General features: G+C 33.9%; 1 long non-coding RNA gene across 1 annotated transcript; it reads right to left on the bottom strand.

The window, feature by feature from the left end:
- Nucleotides 1–4,725: 4,725 nt before the first annotated feature.
- Nucleotides 4,726–6,415, bottom strand: LOC114822786 (uncharacterized). Its single transcript, XR_003770985.2, has 2 exons — nt 5,721–6,415; nt 4,726–5,289 (listed from the first exon to the last, which is right to left on the bottom strand). It is a non-coding gene; the product is annotated as an uncharacterized lncRNA (long non-coding RNA).
- Between the last annotated feature and the right edge of the window lie 5,992 nt (nt 6,416–12,407).

Genomic DNA, 12,407 nt, shown 5'->3' with positions numbered 1-12,407 from the left:
GCATAAGTATTCCGAGTCCATCACGCATAGTCAAGTGAAAGAAATTGAAACACACGACAATACCAAAATGACTTGATATATTTTTAAAATAGCGTTTAAAATACTTCCTACAAGAAGTAATAGTTATGTGCTTCTTGCATAAAGCAATAAAAGGCTTTTTGTCATTTTACTAAGAATTGGTTCCAAAAATTTTAAGAACAAAAGAGCTTTTAGTTATTTTAAAAGCATTTCAAAAAGATCAACCATTAATTTCAAAAAGAAGAAAATTAACCATACTTTTAAGATCTAATGTTGATTGATATGAAATGAAATTGAATGATAAAATACAAATTAATATTTTGATTTAGTGGTATTTTCTTTGTTAATGTCAGAACTTCAAGCATGAAGATGTCATTCTCTCTATTTATAAAAAGAAATTATATTTTCACTATCACAAATGTAATGAGTTTGAGTATAACGTAAAGTAAGATTGTAAAAATGTGTTTCATGACAGAACTAAATCAAATAACGTAAATTTTTTTTTTTTTTTTTTTTTGTCAAATGATAGATTTGTAAAAACGAAACTTGGGATTTCACAATTTTGTAACCTTCAACCAATGAATCTGCATTAGATTTTCTTGATTGATTAGATTTTGAAAATATCATTCAACCAAGTCTTTCATATTAATCGTTTTTTTAACTAGATAGTGTTAGAAGGTTTTATTTATTAAATATCTGACTACGAGACTAATAAATATTGTTAACTACTTAAACTACAAGTCGTTATGAAAAAAAGGTCGCAATCTTTGTGTTTGGGTATTATAAGTGCTTGGAAATTACCAAATCCTTTTCTTATAAAACAAGGAAAAAAAAAAGAAAAAACAGGGATTTCATCTGTAGTACATGTGGAGCTGCTTGCAATTTGAAGAGGTTTGCAACTGGCAAGGATGATCGGATGCAATCTGTTACAGGTGCAATCTGACTCTTTAGAGGCTGTGGCTGCCTGCAATGGAGGTGCAAATGACCTTTCAATTATGGGTTTTGTTGCTTCTGATATTAAGTAGCTGGCTTCCGAGTTACAAGAGTGTAGTATTTGGAGGAGGACTCTCTCCCCTACTAATCTTTTTTTCCATTTCCTCCTCTCCTACTTAAACGGTTACGTGGTCAACATCTTATATGGATTTTTTTTTTATAAACAATAAGACAAAAAACAATGTGTGAGGGGAGGGGAGAGAAGGGAATGAAAATAGAATGGAAGAGAATCCTACTCTGTAGTATTTTGTATATTTGGGGAAATTGTAAGTGAGCGGTTCATTGCCTCGTCAAGTTAAGGTTATATGATGATGATTCTATAATTTGGTTTGAGAAACCTCCAGATGTTATAAAAGAGAGGGTTTTTAATGTGTTAGAAATATAGGATGCTATGCCATATATTATATACCAATGTTGAGAATTATTTTTCAAGTATCCCTTAACTTGTATAATAACATATAACTGTTGACCCTAAAAACTACCAAGCCTATGTGGGACGCAAGCCGAGTAATCAATAAGCTAACTACGTCCTTCAGTTGTGTGCGAGGCGTGCCAACTCGTCGGCCGAGGAGTAAAATATGTGGATGTGGCGTTGAGCGCACTGCTGACTTCTTGATCTTGCGACTACGGCCGAGGAAGGAACACGTCCTGGCCTTCGAGTTCTAGAGCCTGAAGACAAGGCTGCTAGTCTTGCGAAGTTCACGGATCGTCGAAGTCGGGTTCAGTCACAGTGATTATATTCATAAGAGTATAAGCACGCCGAACTGGCACTAGACTATACGGGCACAAGTACTCAAAAGAGATGTATGTCTTGATAATGAATGTGGTTTGGCCGTCAGAATGCTGAACTCTGAAACTTACTTGTGAGTATCCAATCATAAAACAACTCGGCGTTCAATGTGCCGAGCCTAGTAATCTGTAACACCTCACTTCACCGAGAAGGCTAATGAGATGACCTATTCCAACAAGGATTTGAAAATTCTTCTTGACCGAGACTTGGATAGGTAATCAGTTGGCCTCGACGCAGTGTTGTTTTCCAAACTGAAGGTGCTCCGTGGACGGCTGATTCTACGGCAACAGTGCTACTTTCCAAACTGAAGATGTTACCGATTGCCTTCACAGTGTTGTTTTCCAAACTGAAGATGTGTTGGCGAGAAAAGGGAAAAATGAAAGATTTCTCAAGGTTGTTGAGAGGTTTCGCGTAGAGCGAGTTTGTGCAAGGCTGTTTGTGTGTTCAATTGGAGAGGCATCAGCATCGCCATTACCTCTGTATTTATAGGAATAAACCTACTTTTAGCCGAGTTAGAACTTCACACAGATTAGGAGTCCTCATCCTAATCTAACTAAGACTCAGCTAATCCTAATTCAATCAGGACTTTGAACCTATCTTCATAATGAACCAGATTCATTCCCCAACTATTGATGTCTTCAGCTTTAACACCCCTGGTGGTATAAGGATTCAACCTTCGTCTTTATCCGAATTAACCCTTATCGCAAAAGGACTCGACCAGGAAATTAACTAAACAACTCCCAATGTCCAGCTGGCCCATTGCCCCCAGATGACCGCTAGACCAAGAATCTTGGCCCATTTGTTACCCTCGGCCCAAATTGTCATTTCGGGCCCAAACAATAACGTATGTGTCTATATTCCATATACACCTAAAAATCTCTTGTTATAAAGGACACACTCTACCAAGATTTTGTAGAAGAGCTTACACCTAGAGTCTTACCCGTGATATAATAAAGGCCCTTCTTTATGTATGCACAAATGTAGAAGAGCAAAAAGAACCTTTGTATGCCGCGCATAGCGCGCCGTGATGTAAAAAAAGGTCTTTTGCACACACAAGGCGAGTGTAGAAAGGCTAGTGGAACATAAATTAAAATATCTTCTTTTGCAAGATTTTAGGAGTTTGGTACATAGTAGATTTAATTTGTAAATTAATTAAAAGTGTATAATAGCTGTTTGATCAAATCTCTAAAAGCCTTACATGTATCAAAATGCTCCTTAAAAATTCGACCGTGATCGTGATTGGTACCAAAATTCAAAACTCAGTACCCCTTTTGTTTAAAATAAAAAATAAAAAAATAAAAAAAATAAAAAATAAAAAACTCAGTAACCCTAGATTAACTATCTTGAATATGGCGAAGCGCTCCAATGACCCCAATTCAGTAACCCTAGCACATCATTATGGTGTTGATGCCGCTCAAGGCTCCTCAAACATGGCCGGTGAGGGCAAGGAGTATAGGAGCCAGCGGAAGAAAATTACTGCTCAAGGCGGCACGCCTGAAACACAGGACCACCACAAGAGGGAAATTACTACTGATGGCACCTCTTATGCGCCCAACGAGGTCGAGGAGTATAGGCTACGGAGGGGAATCCGTGTTGCAGGCTGAGATGATGTTCCGAACCCCATCAGGACTTTCGATCGGTTTCCAGGTAGCTATTATTATTTTTTCTTGTATTAAACAATGTAACTTGTTATACAATATAATAAACATACATTTCCATTTGAATGTATAAACATATATGTATTGAATTGTTCAGTTCTCTTTATCATCACATAACATTTTATACAAGAATTTTCAAAAGCTGGATTTGTTCGACCTACACCAATTCAAGCTCAAGTATGGCCAATGGATTTGGAGGACCGTGACCTCATTGGTATTGCTCAACCAGGATCCGGTAAGATGCTAGTGTATCTGATCCCCGCAATTCTCCATGTAAACTCCCAACCAAAACGATGTGAGCATTATATATGTTAGTTATCCTTAAGATAATCAAATCCTAGTTCTTTGAATCATATATTTGGTTATATATGCATCAGGAATAAAGTTTTACATTTTATAATTTTTCTTCAGCTGGTGGTGGAGATGGCCCAATAGTATTGATTTTAGCTCCAACAACTCAACGCGCTGAACAAATCCAACATATGGGTGCTAAATTTGTTGTAGCTTACAACATTAAAGTCTTATGTTTGTACCTGCTTAAGCATGAAAATTCTAGTCAGACTTGTGGTAGGTGGTGGTGGCGGTGAACTACATTTTACTATCTATCACTATTGTTTTGCTACTTTTTTTTTTTTTTCTGTTACAGGCATTGGTTATGGTAACATACAATTTTGTGTAGTGATGATTTTAAGGGGATTTCTTGTTTGAGTATAGAGTTATTCTACTTATTGATTGCAATTAATATTTTGGCTCAGGAGGTGGGATTTTAATCGACACACTTAGTAGCTTGCTTGTTTTGTTAAAGAGCAAAAGTACGAACTTGAAAAGCGTCACATACCTTGTGTTGGATGGTGCTGATTGGATGCTATCAGACACGCATGAGCCTCAAATTCAAAATATATTATCTCAGGTTTAACATATTACCCTTACTTGGTTCTTCATCAGGTTTGACATGTTACCCTTAATGGAAAAGATAATTGGATTCCTTTTAAAGGGTCAGATGAACTCTTTAGCATTTTTAAATTCCCTTACACACAGAGTGTGTACTCGTGTACATATGTGTGCGCGTGTGTTATATATCAAAGTTTAAGTTCAGTTGAATTGTCATTGCCATCTATGGGTTTGTTGAATGCAGATCCGCTTAGACTGTCAAAAATCATTATGGGGTGCTAGCTGGCCAGAAGAGGTTGATAAACGGGCAAAACTATTCCTTCATATTAACTACATTGCAATGATGAAGAATTGGTACAGAGGAAGATAAAGAAATGGTAGAGAGAAACAAACAAGATTGTATTGATTGATTAGAGAAAATGTATACAAATGAACTTAAGGAAATGATAGCTATACAATCCTTTATATAGCCATGTATCTCAATTACAATATCTAATTATACTAACAAACTCCACTACTATAATAGTGCCATGTGGCATTTCTGTTATTATACTAAACATTTCTGTTATTACTCCCCCTTCAAACTGAACTTGGTGTAGCCAAGTGAAGTTTGAACTAGCTAGAGTTTTGAAACGGATATGAAACTGCAAGACCAAGATGTCTTCAATGCTGCAAGAACCTAAACAAATGAATACCACTGGGTGCCAATAACCGCCTCTCCCCTCGAAAATTGCACCACAAGAAATCTCTTCTTCTCTCTCAAAGTTACCCAAACCTCTGCTTCTGATCATCATCTCCCACTTGCCCTTCAAAGAAGCCGCAAGAAACTCCATTCTCTCCAATCCCTTATATAATCTTAACTCTTCACCAGAAATTTCTGAGAGCTCAATTGATCAACATATGAGGCTTGCTGAAATTTATGTTGCAGCTGAAAATGCTCTGCACAATACACATAGACTGGCACCAAATCAACTAAGGAGAATGACAGTCCAAGAAACCAAATCACTCCTGAGATCTTCCTAAATCTTCCCAAAGACTAACACCAAAATTAACCAAGAAGAATGACACTCCAAGAAACAAAATCAACCAAGGAGATTGACACTCCTGAGACCCAGAAACAACAAGAAATTTCATCACAAATCTTCAAAAATTACAAAAAAAAAAAAAAAAAAAACAACAACAACAACAACTTCCTTCTGCAATCACCAATCCCTCCCACATCACAGATACAGAATCGCAGAAATTCGCAACAGCAAGCGAAGCAGGTGCAGTCACAGCACCAAGCTAAATATCATAAACACTGATCTTGAGCACTGATCAAATTCGCAGACAAGTAATAATCAACAACCCAGAGAAGAATTCGGTTTTACCTTCATGAATGCTTGGATCTTTTCACAGCAGATTCAAGAAAACCCGGAAAGAAAGAACATGGGTATTTTCTGTCATTTGAAGCAATAAACAGAGAAAGAAACAATCCCCCTATTTCTGAACAACTCTGAAATGTGACGGATATTGGTAGCTTGTTACTCTGAATTGATGAGGAAGAAGAAGAAAGGCGGCTGACCCGTGCCCAGATCCATTGGAAAATGTGACATCACAGGCGGAAGATGTGACATCGAAGTCATGCAATTCTAGATCATCAGCCCTTACATCGCATTATTCTCTAGAAGATTTTACAAGGTTGAAGAAGCAGTGCAAAGAAGATGATGCAAGCACTGAACCTGTGGTGTCGCATACAAGTAGGCTTGTAGGCATTGCCACTGCTCCGCCATGTGGGACTTCGTCTTTGGTTGCACCTGGAAGAGGTATCAAGAGAAAGAACTAATCCCCCCTATTTCTGAACAATTCTCTCCCATTGTCCCCAAATTTCTCTCAAATCCTTAATTTCTTTCGAATTTCATATCCCCAATTTTTGAAACTATGCAGGTCTTCAAAACCCAAAACCAAAACCGCCGCTCATCCTCCATACTTTCAGATGATAATGGAAGCACTTACGGCTCTGAACGAGAAGAACGGGTCGAGTCCGTACACCATATCACTACTACAATATTAGCTTTTGGTGGTGGATGATGGTGGCGGATATTAGAAAATTTTGTCGGATAAATTATATCCGACACATCATTTAATTACTGGCGGATATTAGAAAAATCCTGTCGGTTATATCCGATATAAATTCCTAGCGGATATTTACTGGCGGATATCAAGAAAATACTGGTAGATATTTACTGGCGGTATTTTTGAATCTTTTTTTTTTATAATATTTTTTACATATTCTGGCGGTTTTTAAGTTAATGGTAGTGGTTATAACCGACATAAATTGACTATTTTATTATTTTACTTTATGGCAGTTATTATTTTAGTATTCTGGCGGTTATAACCGACATAAATGAAAATTTTATTATTTTAAAATGTTATATTGATTAAAAACAAATATATAAACACATATTTTAAATTTTTTTTTCACTCATGACCCTAAAGTCTAATGAACCCAATTCCCACAAGCCATAAATTTTCTGAGAGAATAATAACAACGGACTACAATCTAAAGCTCTATCATTTTTGTAATAAGGATTATGCTCCCTCACAGGCAAGCAACAAGATACAAAGAAATTTAAACAATTTTTTCCAATGCGTCACAATGCACATTGTTTGGCACATAAACACACATGAACATCTGGTGTACTCTATCATGTCTGATTTTATTATTTTAAAATGTTATATTGATTAAAAATAAATAAACACATGTTTTAAATATTATATTTTTTGCGATTTTTTACACATGCTATCTGATAGTATATAAGAAGATATTTGACGGTTGGATTGTTGAAACTAGTTTCGTAGAATGTATATCCTACCAAATTGATAGATTTAACAAACACTTAAGAGTTAATGTTATACTTCCATTAAATATAAAATAAGATTTATCCACTAGTGTAAATATTTTAAATTGAAGATCGAATTCATTCATTGCATTCTTATAGGATCGAAGAGTGTAGCTGCAAAAATCATCAAAATCGAAGCTAAAATAACCGTTAAATTGTGATTTTCGTTTATAATCGTCGAAAACTTTTGTTTTGTTACCTAATCTCTGAACGTTTGTTTTTGTGATTTTTTACGTATGTGATCTCAAAGTGTGTACAATCAAATTTGACGGTTAGATCATTGAAAAAAGTTTCGTAGAATATGTATCACATCAAAACGGTAGATTAAATAAACACTTAAGAGTTAATGTTATACTTCCATTAAGTATAAAATAAGATTTTGTGGTATCCACTAGTGTAAATATTTTAAATTGAAGATCAAATTCATTCATTGCATTCTTATAGGGTCGAGGAGTGTAGCAGTAAAAAATCATTAAAATCGGAGCTAAAATAACCATTAAATTGTGATTTTTTGTTTATAACCGTCGAAAACTTTTGTTCCGTTACGTAATCTGTGAATGTTTGTTTTTTACGATTTTTTACGTATGCAATCTTGAAGTGTGTACAAATAAGTTTGATGGTTCGATCGTTGAAAAACGCTTCGTAGAATGCGTATCGCATCAAAACGGTAGATTAAACAAATACTTAGAGTTAATCTTATACTTCCATTAAGTATAAAATAAGATTTATCCACTAGTGTAAATATTTTAAATTGAAGATCGAATTCGTTCAATGCATTCTTATAGGGTCGAGGAGTGTAGCTGTAAAAAATCATCAAAATCGGAGCTAAAGTAACCGTTAAATTGTGATTTTTCGTTTATAACCGTTGAAAACTTTTGTTTTGTTACCAATCTCTTAATGTTTGTTTTTTGTGATTTTTTACGTATGCGATCTCAGAGTGTGTACAAACAAATTTGACGGTTGGATCATTGAAAAACACTTCGTAGAATGCGTATCACATCAAAACGGTAAATTAAACAAACACTTAGAGTTAATGTTATACTTCCATTAAGTATAACTGTAAATATTTTCAATTGAATATCAAATTTATTCATTAGACAATATTTATTTATGTTTTTCAAGTATTGATTAGACAATATTTAGTTTGTGTGATGACATTTTCATTGTACAATTCTTTTTTTGTTTCTTTATCACATATTTTACATGCATTATTCTCTATTAAACCAAAAGTGTAAAAATTATCTATTAAACCAAAAAATTATTTATTTAATTTTTAAAAACATATTCTATTTAAATACATATTATTTATTTATTTATTAAACCAAACAATTATTATTTTATTTTTTAAAATCGTAACAAAATTTTGGGGGGAATTTAAAATTTTGAGGGAAAATTTAAAATTTTCAAAGGGAATTTTGCCGCTATTTTGTTTCTGTCGGTTATAACCGACAGTAATGAACTTTTTCTGTCAGTTTTTATTTTAAAAAAAAATGTTTCTGTCGGTTTTGACGAGAATTAAACCTAAAACCTCTCACTTACAAGTGAAGAGGAATATCACTAGACCGTAGTACTAAGTGGCACATCCGAACTCAATTCGCCCCATTGCCATCCCTACTCATTAATTAATTTTCATTTTAAGAATGCATGATTATTAACAACTATGATCACTTTCTTCAACTTAGTTAGAATTCCGTCAAAATGAGTCATGTTGAAATGACCATTGCTACAATTGGGTTAAATTTGAGGAATCATTTCTCCAATTGGTTAAAGTTGAAAGATCATTTCTTCAAGTGGGTTAAAGTTGAGGGACCACTACTACAACTTTTCTCATTTTGTTTTTCATATTTGCCCCTTGATTAAGCCTCACCATGTGGGACGTAACTCATTTTGACGGAAGTTCTAACGGAATCGACAAAAATGACCATAGCTGCTTATTTTGAGAAGTTAAGGGACCAATGGTCATAGATTTTTAGTTGAGGGATTATTACTCCAATTAGATTAAAATTGAGGAACCATTGCTATAATTTCCACTTTAAAAAAAAAAAAACTGAAAACTCCTCCACAATATTGTCTCTACTTACCATTGATTTAAAATAGTTATCAAACAAGTTTAAAAAATAAAAACCAAAAACTAATAATGAACGGATTTATCAAACGACCCCTAAATGTTCATTATAATCCTTAAAGATTGGAAATTTAAGAATTCGTCTAATAACTATTTTATTTTCATGTTTTAAAAAATTGAAAATTGAAGACCAAATTTTAAAAACGTAAGAAAGTGGTTTCAGATTTTATTTAATTAAAAGTGCTAATCATATTTGATTTCAAATTCCAGTTATCAAGAAGGTAAAAATAAAAACTGAAAACAAGTGCTTATCAAATAACCCATAAATATTTCTCTTTGAAACCCAAAAATATTGCAGTAATTCAACTTCAAATTGTACAATCACTTTTTCTACCATTGTTTGTCATTTATTCTTTACTTCAATAACTTGCTCCGAAATACATTACATAGAAGTACTAGTTCTATATGTGTTGGAATACATGATAATTAAGAAAATGAGAATCCAAGTTTAATTAACAGAGTCGTTTGTACGAGCCAACATTGAAGCAAAAAAATCGAAAAATAATTAAGACCAATATTTTGTTAATTGAAGTTTTGCTCTAAATAATTTTGGGATTATGATAAAAATTTTAAATTTTTGGGCATTATGATCATCCAACCAGAAAAGTTTAAATTCTTTCAAATGAACGATTTGAAAGCCTATTAATTCCAACTTCTTGCAAAGTTGTTCATTCAAATATTTCAACTCATAGACGCGGATCTGCAGCGTATGAACCTAGCATTTTGCTTTGAAGTTTTATATTTTTTCTAAGAAGTAAAAGCTCCTCCACGCCTACCTGACACCCGTTCCCCACTCAGGCTATAGTACTACCATGCATTGCATGCCCTTCCTTTTTCTGTTCCTTTTAGTTTCAAGAAAACCCGCTAGGCTACGCAGGCCACCTGCAAAATCTGAATTATTTTCTGTCGTTAGGTTGGGTTGGCGCCATGACAGGTCGAACCTGCAAAGAGCCTTCTTTCACCCAGCCTCGCTTACTCCAACCCTTATCAAACACATTGCAACTCCGCCTATTGGCTAATACTTTTCAATTCTTTTCCCACACAGTTGTGTTTGTACCTATGGATATATATTTCATGTAGTCATTATCCATTCATTTCACTAAAGGATTTGGGTCCCATCAGGATCCTAGAAATCCTCATATCGATTTTATCCGTTTATTGTACATTATCCGGTTAGAAATTATTTTGAATTTTTTTATTTAAAATTAAACACAAACAGTGTATAACGAAAATTGACCGATGATATATGATAATATATAGGATGTGAGGATCAGAGGATCCTCATCCCTAATTAAATACCACATACTAGAGTTCAACACCAACAAATCAAACACATTGAAACTTCAAAAACCAGTTTTCACTGACATAAGCAACAATGAGGGGAGAGAGTGAGAAACCCAGCAGTGAAGAAAGAGATTCTCAAATCAAATATAAAAAAACTAGGTTGGAACCGGAACAAAACTGTCCTAAACAGCCACAAAGCTTTTGCTTTGAGTTGAGAACCCGAACCTACTCTCAAAGATGCTAAAACTATTCATCGAAGAGATCCGGGATTCCTTTCTCCTTTGAGAAGCATACAAAACGTCAGTATTTTTTAAGAAAAACTAATGAAATGGGTTTGAAAATTTTAAGATAAGAACAAAATAAAGGATAAAGTGAATGATACCAGTATTGACTTTTTAGTATAAAAATGTGATTTTTCGTTAAAACAAACAGTACCGGAAGTGTTTTGTTAAAATTCCTTATTTTTTAACAATTGTTTTGATTTTTAACCAACGATATGAAAGTTTATGGGGTAAACTCACTTTGTCCCACTTTTTAACCTTATTCTCCAATACCGTCCTCTAACACGCGTATAGATTATTAGGCCATCTCTAATCGAGAGCTGGTCAAATGACTCGTTTTAGCCCTCTGGATCTCAAAGATATTAATATTTTAATGAACAGTACATAGATCATCTCTAAAACGAGCCCTATGGTCCCTTGGCCCTTCGTTGAAGATGGAGGCAAATAAAATATTAATATCTTGGAGGGCCAAAAGGCTAAAACAAGCACTCTGACTTGCTCTCGGCTAGAGATGACCTAACAACCTATACGCGTGTTAGGACGATATTGGAGAATAAGTAAAAAAAGTGGGACAGAAAGTGAGTTTACCCCATAAACTTTCATATCCTTGGTTAAAAATCAAAACAATTGTCGTTAAAAAATAGGAAATTTTAACTAAAATCTTTCGGTACCGTTTATTTTAACGAAAAATTATATTTTTACATTAAAAAATCAATCTTGGTATCATTCATTTTACCCTTTATTTTGTTCTTATCGTTAAAACTTAAAATTTTCAAACTCTTTTCATTAGTTTTCCTTAAAAAATACTGACGTCTTGTATGCTTCTCAAAAGAGGAAGGAATCTCGGATCTCTTCGATCCATAGTTTCAGCATCTTTGAGAGTATTCGAGTTCTCGCCCAAGTTCCCCTTTCCGTTTCAACTTAAAGCAAAAGCACTGTGGCTGCTTAGGACAGTTTTGTTTCAGTTCTAACCTAGTTTTTTAAATTTGATTTGAGAATCTCTTTCTTCACTGTTGGGTTTCTCACTCTCTCCTCATTGTTGCTTATGTCAATGAAAACTGATGTTTGAAAGACGAAAGTTCCTGCATATATGGTGGGTTTAGGTTCATCGTAATGATCACCCTATCCTTTGCTTTTCTTAAAAAATTGAAAAATAAAGAAATATTTTAATGTGTCGAAAACATAGACTAGTGCGATCAATGTAATAATACAATTACTTAGAATTTTATTCTTCAAATTTTTAGATAATAGTATTGGTACACTTATTACAGCGAACCATATTTTCAATACACTTAAAATATCTCTTTTATTGATGGGACTTTTAACAAAAAATTATATTTTTATACTAAAAAATCAATCATGATACTATTCACTTTACATTTTATTTTGTCCTTATTATTAAAATTCAAAATTTTCAAATCTTTTTCATTAGTTTTCCTTTTATTGATAATTACAACTAATGTGTACGTGTAGCAACGAGCAAAA

This window comes from Malus domestica, chromosome 17 (assembly GCF_042453785.1).
Source record: "Malus domestica chromosome 17, GDT2T_hap1".
NCBI lineage: Eukaryota > Viridiplantae > Streptophyta > Magnoliopsida > Rosales > Rosaceae > Malus > Malus domestica.
The sequence above is the reverse complement of the archived record's forward strand: the minus strand, read 5'-3'. Positions and strand labels throughout refer to the sequence as shown.